The sequence below is a fragment of the Cebus imitator genome, unplaced genomic scaffold, assembly GCF_001604975.1.
Source record: "Cebus imitator isolate Cc_AM_T3 unplaced genomic scaffold, Cebus_imitator-1.0 Scaffold28, whole genome shotgun sequence".
Lineage (NCBI taxonomy): Eukaryota > Metazoa > Chordata > Mammalia > Primates > Cebidae > Cebus > Cebus imitator.
Genome location: NW_016107343.1, coordinates 3,436,886 through 3,445,361, shown reverse-complemented (window position 1 = coordinate 3,445,361; position 8,476 = coordinate 3,436,886).

The window sequence follows — 8,476 nt, the reverse complement described above, 5'->3', positions numbered from 1 at the left end:
TTTTTTGAGACAGAGTCTCGTTTTGTTGCCAGGTGCCAGGCTAGAGTACAATGGCACGATCTCGGCTCACTGCAACCTCCGCCTCCCGGGTTCAAGCAATTCTCCTGCCGCAGCCTCTCAAGTAGCTGGGACTACAGGCACACACCACCACGCCCAGCTAATTTTTCTGTATTTTTAGTAGAGATGGGGTTTCACCATGTTGGCCAGGATGGTCTCGATCTCTTGACCTCGTGATCCGCCCACCTTGGCCTCCCGAAGTGCTAGGATTACAGGCTTGAGCCACCGCGCCTGGCCAGTAACCCTATTTCTTTCACACCATTTCTCCAAGCAACAGAGGATAGTTTGGGCAGGTTCTTATATACACAGAGGCGGAGTCTGCGAGTAGCTGGAGAGGGAGGACAGCTAGGATTGCAACATACTTTTCATTATGGTGTCTAGACAGGGGCAGGTCTCAAAGTTGGAGAAGAGGAGAAGGCAAAGTACCATGTCCCAAGGCTCCAAACACTGTCTAATCCCCGCCCCAGTGAGAGCAGCTGGCCTGAGGCCTGCAGGGTGTCCAGTGAGAGCAGCTCCCATTGATGCCTTCAAAAGTCTTGCCAGGTGGAGGAGTCCAGGAGCCAGTCACTCAGGGAGCAGCAGACGAGGGCTACCCCAGTCCCTAGCCATGGCAGGTCACACTCATCTCCAGCCTGAACCAAAGCACTAAAACCAGCACTTGCCTCACATTCATGGGAACTGACATCTGGTATAATTTTTTTTTCATCTTCCATGTTCCCTAGGCAGCTTTGACGTGAATATTAATACTAACATAATTTTATGATGATTAGAGAACACAATTAGGGGCTATTAATAATGACACAAATAATGACATTTAAGGCCTCATTTTAATTTGAGTAATATTCTGTCTGGTGGTATTTAAACAGCTCAGTCTAGCACAATTACTATAGTACTGGGGTGCAGTCACTTTTCACAGAATCCGTCAGTCCCCCTCACCAACACATCTCCATGGCAAGGGAGACAGATGGGGGCCTCTGCCCCACACCTGAAATGCACCCAGAGACAGGCTTCTGCTGCAGCCTTGACTTGGCCCCCAGGAATAGACCTCTCAGACAGAGGGTGTTGTGTACAGATTTCAAGAGTTTAAATTGGGAAAGTGTTCTGGTGGATGGATTGAAGTCCACTAAGCAGTCGGTTGTTCCAACCTTAGGTACCACATCTCCCCAAGGTGGAGGGACGGTGTGGGTTTCCATTTCCAGCTTCTCTCAGCTAAATCCTACTTGACCTGCAGAACATGGCTCCCCACTGAGTCCCACAAGCCCCTCCAAGCCTTCTCCCTCTGCAATGTTATTCTAGGCTGGCCACAGGGCACACGCAAGTGTAGTGATCTGTTTACTTAGCCACCTTCCCAGCAGGCTGCTCACTCTTTGAGGCATGAGCCTGTGTCTTATCTGCCTTTAAACCCTCAGCTCCCAGGTTCATAGTTGGCTCTCAATAAGTGCTTGTTGAGTGACTTAATGGTGAAATGACAGCAGGCTCTGCCTTGCACCCATGGGGCGTGTGTTGAAGCTGGTATGCTATTGTAGCATTTAACTTGCAGAGCTCTAAATTGCATCTTTGTTTTTGTTGCGTTTTCTTTTTTTAGAGATAGAGTCTCATTCTGCCACCCAGGTTGGAGTGCAGTGATGTGTTCATAGCTCATTGTAACCTTGAACCCCTAGGCTCAAGTGATCCTACCACCTCAGCCTCCCAAGTAGCTGTGACTATTGGCATGCACCACCACACCTGGATTTTTTTTTTTTTTTTTTTTGAGAGATGCCTGGTCTCAAGCAATCCTCCTACCTTGGCTTCCCAAAGTGCTAAGATTACAGGTGTGATCCAAACTGCATATTTTGGGTGTTTATGACCAAAAGCAAACATGTGGGAGATGGTTAGGCTCATTGAGAAGGTGCACAGAAAGGAAATATCTGTGAACTGTAAGACTTCAGTGGTTAAACAGAAACCAGTGGCCCTTAAGACTTAAAATAACCCAAGATCCTTAACCTGTGCATTCACCAACTGGGGAAAACATACCTGAGTTGCATGATACATTTTGCAGTTGTAGACTACATTCCCTATGAAAAGAATTCACAGATAAGAATTCACAGGTTTCTCCCAATTCTGGTCTCTAGAGCAGAGAGGAGACACTGAAATAGCAAACGTCCTGATAAGAGAGGATTATAAATGAAGAAAAAGGAGGAGGGGAAGGAGGAAGAGGATGGAATAAGGGTGGGAAGGAGGAGGGAGGAAGAGAAGGAGGGAGGAAAGGGTGAGGGAGGACGTGGGGAGGAAAAGGAAGAAGGAAAGCTGTTTGTTGAGCATTCTTTATGTACCAGGCACTTCAGTACATAACACTCACCATGCTCTTTGATCATTGAAATAATCCTAAGAGATATATACAACTATTATTCTCACTTCACCAACTCAAGCTTGAAGTGGTCACACGGTAGCATGCAGCTGAGCCAGGCTTCAAGCCCATGTCTGTCTGACTCCAGAGCCCAAATCATGACCACCCACTGTACTAGGACAGGTGATAGAGGAGGATTAGGACCATGTGGGATGCTTATGTCACAAGACAAGAAAGGCCACCTGCCAAGTGGATGTGATAGATGAGGCAGCCTGTTGATGTCCCTGCCACCTAAGGACCCTGTGAAATCTGCAGGGGGAAGAATGGAAATCCACTGGCAAAGGGCCAGCGCAGGGAGCCCTGGAGCCGATGAGACCAAGAGGCTGGCCCCCTGGAAAGGGTGGCACTAGACATACCCAAAGACAGGGTTGGCAGGTGGCCAACCCCAGCACAGACTGACAGTGTTTTGGCAGAGGCCAGTGAGACTAGAGGCTGCAGCAGGGTCTGTGAGCAGCAGGGGAAGTTAAGTGGAACCCTTTCTGGGTAATTGACTCTGTCTGCCCATAGGACCCCCTGCCAAGCCCAGGCAGGCCCGTCCTGACATGCTACAACCTGTCTGAGTCTGTTTTGCAGAGGCAGAGAACCTGGTTGACAGCAGGCTGGTAATTTTGTTATAAGACTTGCCCCTTCCGTTGCAAGCTCCTTTTGTCTGAATCCCTGATGCGGTACTCAGGGAAGCATCTGAATGTATGCCAGTGGTGGCAGCGGCAGCAGCAACGTGGCCAACAGGCAGGATGGGGGCTAGGGGCTCCAGGCTGAGTCTCCCTACTCACCAGTAGCCATCTCAGCAAGCTGGCACCCGCCCACAGTGCCACATGCCCACTATCAGACAGTGGCAGAGAGTGCAGAAGGGGCACTGGGTCCCACACCAAGGGATTTCTTGTGGCAACAGGAAGCCCTTGAAAGCCTCAAAGCTGGTCACTCATTAGTTTTCTCTTCCCAGGGCACAACACATGTTTTCTACTGCCACTGACTACCATTCCCTAAACCCTTCCCTCTCTCCTCTTAGTCCACACAGCCTGGGATTCTGCCCATTCATCCCTTATACCCAGCCACCTCAAGGAACAGCAGGAAACATCGCCTGCTTTGACAGGGACCCAAGATCCGAATGCCCTGACCATGAAGGGAAGCAGATGCAGAGGGCATGCAGGGGCTAAGGAAGGGGCACAGAGCAGGTGCAGACACAGTAGTCAGGGATAGCATGGAGATGGGGCCTTGTGGGACCCAGGAGGGGTAAAGAAGCAGGGCAGCCAGCCAGAAACAAGTCCAGTGCCAGGCTAGGCTGCTGTTCTCTGGTCTCTTTAGGCTCTGTGATTGCTTTTCATTCTTGTTTCACACATGTTTAAACTGAACTTCTTTCCCCATTCACCCACAACTTCTCCTAGTGACCCGAGTTCTAGGACTGACACTGCCCCTCTCCCAGCTGAGTTATCTGGGGCCGTTCCTGAACCCATCTCTGCTGCCAATCAGAGTTAAAGTTCCATTGATTCCACCTCCCCAGGGGTAGTAGGGTACCATCTACAGGGATACCATTGTTTCTATTCTAAGTTAAGCCCTTCGACCCTCTCTTCTAGACTATTACAATAGGCTCCTAACTAACATTCAGGCCTTCTGTGTCCCGTCTTACCTGCTATATCAGAATAACATTCCCAGAGGGTAGAAATTATACCCAATTAGCTGGGTATGTTGGTGCATGCCTGTAGTCCCAACTACTCAGGAGGCTGAGGCAGGAGGATCACTTGAGCCCAGGAAATCAAGGTGGCCGTGAGCTACAATCACACCACTGCACTCCAGCCTGTGCAACAAAGTGAGACCCCCATCTGTATATAATTAACTAATTAATTAAAACAAATAAGTTTTAAAAAAATTATCCCAAACATTTACGAAGCACTTACTATGTTCCAGGCATTATTCCAAGCATTCCTCATGTGTATTGAAGTACAACTCAATGCAGTCAGGACTATTTATTATTCCCATTTTACAGATGAGGGAACTGAGGCACAGGGAGAGCACATAATCTGCCCAATGTCACATAGCTAGGAAATTATTGAGCCAGGATTCAAAATCTGTATGCTTCTTCTTAAGAGTAGCAGTGATCACATTACACTCACTCCCCTCTCAAAATGTTTTAGGGTCTCCCAACCACAAATCCCAGCTCCTTAGCATCCCATGCCTTCAAATCTCTATTGTAACTCCTCTTCCTGCTTGGTATCACCCTCTCTGCCCTATCCGGGTTCCAGCTAAAGGTACTATTTTTTCTTCCCCAAGCACTCCCACCTTGGTGCCTCTGTTCCGTGTTCCTTCTTTCTGTGACACCCTTCTGCTACCTGCCTACATTCCCCTCTTCTCATCTCCCACCCCAGCCAAAAGCCTGTCTTTGCCCCTTTTGAACTCCTCATAGAAGAGCTGTTTGTTCTTGTGGCAAGCGCATAAGTCTGAGAGACACTGGGTTAACACACTCACTCTCATTATTGGCTGTGTCACCTTCAGAAAACAAACTCACCACTCTGAGCATCAGTTTCACCGCTTATAAAAAGGGGGTGATGATTACAGTACTTATTTGCAGGAGTTGTTGGAAGGATTAAAATAAGTCATTTGGGAAAGCACCCGGCTCCTATTGGACTCTCAATCAAGGTGAATGCTCTTCCCCACAGTGTCCTCTTGAACAGCATGTATGCATTTATCACTGTCACCCAGACGTTTTAGCTGTTGAGTCCTCCAGGAAACTGTAAGTTACTTAAGGGCAGGCATTATGTCCTGTCAGATTCTGAAGTCTCCTAAATGCCTTACTGAATACGAGATATTGTTGCTGCTCAATAAATGTTTTCTGGCCACGTATGGTGGCTCACGCCTGGAATCCCCGCACTTTGGGAGCCCAAGGTGAGCAGATCACTTCAAGTTAGGAGTTGGAGACCAGCCTTGTCAACATGGTGAAACCCTGTCTCTACTAAAAAAACAAAAAATTAGCTTGGCATAATCCCAGCTACTCAGGAGGCTGAGGCAGGAGAATCCCTTGAACCCGGGAGGCAGAAGTTGCAATGAGTCAAGATCGTGCCACTGCACTCTAGCTTGGGTGACAGAGGGAGCCTCTGTCTCAAAAAAAAAAAAAAATGTTTTCTGTTTGAATCCATTTAAATGCTTGCCCAGTGCTAGGAGGTTAGAGAGAGGATTTATCTACCAAAGAAAGTGGATGCAGATGACCTCTGTGTTCCCTTCAACCTTGAGAGACTGAACTTAACAATCCTCCCACTAAAGAGAACTTGTGCAAAACACAGAACTCTTTGCCTTATTCTCCTTGTCACCTGCAATGTCAGCTTGAGGTCACACCGACTCTTCAAATCTGTTTCTAGCCTGTCCCGTTTTTCTCCTCCACATTGTTTTTTCCAGGGGCCTGGCATTTCCAGTCCACACCAGGAAGCTGAAGTTCTCTGGCAGCCCCAAACCACGGCTGCCGCTGGTGGAGAAGTCAGCCCGACAAATAGAAATGTCACTCAATCATTTCCCTGCACTTTCCTCCCATTGCCCTTCCCCACCGCATATAATGAGAAACTCTTTTTGCCCAAATATTGTTTGAATTTCAAATACACAATTTCCCTGGGGGTGACCAGATGAAAAGAGAAATCTGGTTTGCAACATAAGACCTCTATTCGGAAGTCGCATTGAGCGAACACCGAAACTAAATTTTTATTGAGCTCCTTGAAATGACAGGAGCACATCAAGGCAACCAAGCCCCTTTTTCACTGTGGTATGCTTAAATTATTTTCAGGGACCACAAAGGAAGCACCCCTCAAGGGGGGAGAAAAGAAGGAAAGGACTTTAAATGCAGTGGGCAAGACGGTAAATCCGCTCCTGGTGTCTCATCCCTTCCTAGCAGTGTCACAGCGCAGGCTTTCCTATGCGTGGACTGTCCACAGCTGGGATTCTTAACTGGGAAAGTGGGTCCTAGGAGCCCCTAGGGCAATGATTCTCAACCCTGGCTGTGTTAGAATCTCAACCCTGGCTGCATTAGAATCACCTAGAGCTTTTTACGGGGGAAAAAAGCTAATGCCCAAACCCCACCCTGAACAAATTAAATGAGAATATTCATGTATAAGGCCCAGATCTCAGAATTTTATTAAAAGGTCTGAGATAATTCAAAAGTGCAACCAGGGTGGAATGTGTATATAGGCTCGGAGGATGTAACCCCCCTGAAGTAGCAGGTAAATGTTTGTATGCATGAGAATATGTGTGTTTTGTTGGGGGTGAGGGGTCATAACTTTCAGACAATTCTTAAAAACATTTGCAACTCGAAACAGGTCTTAATAATAGGTCTGCAGCTCGGTGTCTCGGGTTCCTTCCAGCTGGAAAATGATGCACATCTAAGATTTGGTTATTAAGGGTTAGATGTTAATGGGCAAGAAAAAGGCAGGTCTCTGGTTCCTGGAAGAATGACCCTTGTTGATCTGGATCCCAAACGGCAAGAAGCTGTCAATGAGGGGCCCAGGGAGACAGGTAGGGGATAAAAGACTCACTGAAAAATCAAGCGATGTGTTCTTGCAGGGAAAAACTGGGCATTCGGTGCAATTTATGATTTAGGCAGCCCTGCTGTGACTCAGCTGACAGCTGTGCCCAGCTTGGCCTCTGAATCTGGACACCAGAAGCCAAGACTATAGAGAGGGATGACTGCCAAGGATCTCTTATTTTGGGAGCTCCATATTCATGACTGATCAGTGCACTTCATAAAACTTGCCTGAGAACCAGCTTCTAAGTGTGCATTGAGAAGCTGGAGGGAGGCAGCAGGCGGAGAGTGGGTAAAGAGGAAGGTCCAAGCCTCTGAATAATGTCCACAAGACTAGAGAGGCCCCTTGGAGCCTGCAGCACCTTCAGAACTTAATTTCAATAAATCCAGAGGGGGCTTGAGGTTTGTGTGAATATCTAAACTGTGCTGACAGCTAAAGAAGGGGTAGGGAGGGAAAATGATCTATTCGCCAGCCCCCAGCAGCGCTCCCTGGGCACTGGAGGCCATTCTGTTGTGAACATCACTGGTCCCCCTCATCTTACCCAGCAAGGGCCTGGTTGGATCTCTGAATTTGGGCTCTGCCAGCATACAGCCAGCCCTGCCTGTAACAGGGCTATAGCACTACCCCTGCCAAAAGGCAAGAGCACCAGCCCCAAGTCAGCTGCCTAAGTGCTCAGCCCTGCTCTTGAAAGGGCCCCCTCTTCCTCTCTTTTCAGCCCTGTGCTCTAATTTATCCTCCCCTTTGATAACCAACTCCAAACACGTTCAGCCGAGGCCGGGCCATCAGTGCACAAAGGCCTGTGCTCTCCCGGCTGAATGCAGCACTTCACTCTTGGGGGGATTTCTATAGAAGGCAAAATCCACCAAACAAGCTATTACACTTAAATCAGACAATGCCCGAGGTGACTGCGAGGAGACCAGCGTTAATGACTCAGCTAGCAGCGGGCTTCTCTATTTTATAGCTCTACCACAGCATGGGAGAGCAACCCGCTGCCCTTCCCAGCCTCTGCCAGATCCATCTCCTCCTGCTCCAGGACTAGAAAGTTGACCCGCCATGTCTGCTGGTTCTCTGAATCCTGAGGGTGAATTCCCCCTAGGCCCACTTAGACTCACTCCTGATTCCCTCTTTGCCTCAGAAAAAGAATGGAGGAGTGAAGTCCTATCTGCCCCCCCTCTCTTTCATTCCAAAGATGAGGAAACCATGGTAACTGTTGCCAGTCACAGAGTCGGCTGGTGACACAGCCAGGATTAGAACCCTTGTCTCTCATCTCATTCACTTAATACAAGAACTAATATAGGCCAGGCGCGGTGGCTTATGCCTATAATCCCAGCACTTTGGGAGGCCGAGGCGGGTGGATCACGAGGTCAAGAGATCGAGACCATCCTGGTCAACACGGTGAAACCCCGTCTCTACTAAAAACACAAAAATTAGCTAGGCATGGTGGCACATGCCTATAGTCCCAGCTTCTCGGGAGGCTGAGGCAGGAGAATTGCTTGAACCCAGGAGGCGGAGGTTGCAGTGAGCAGAGATCGCG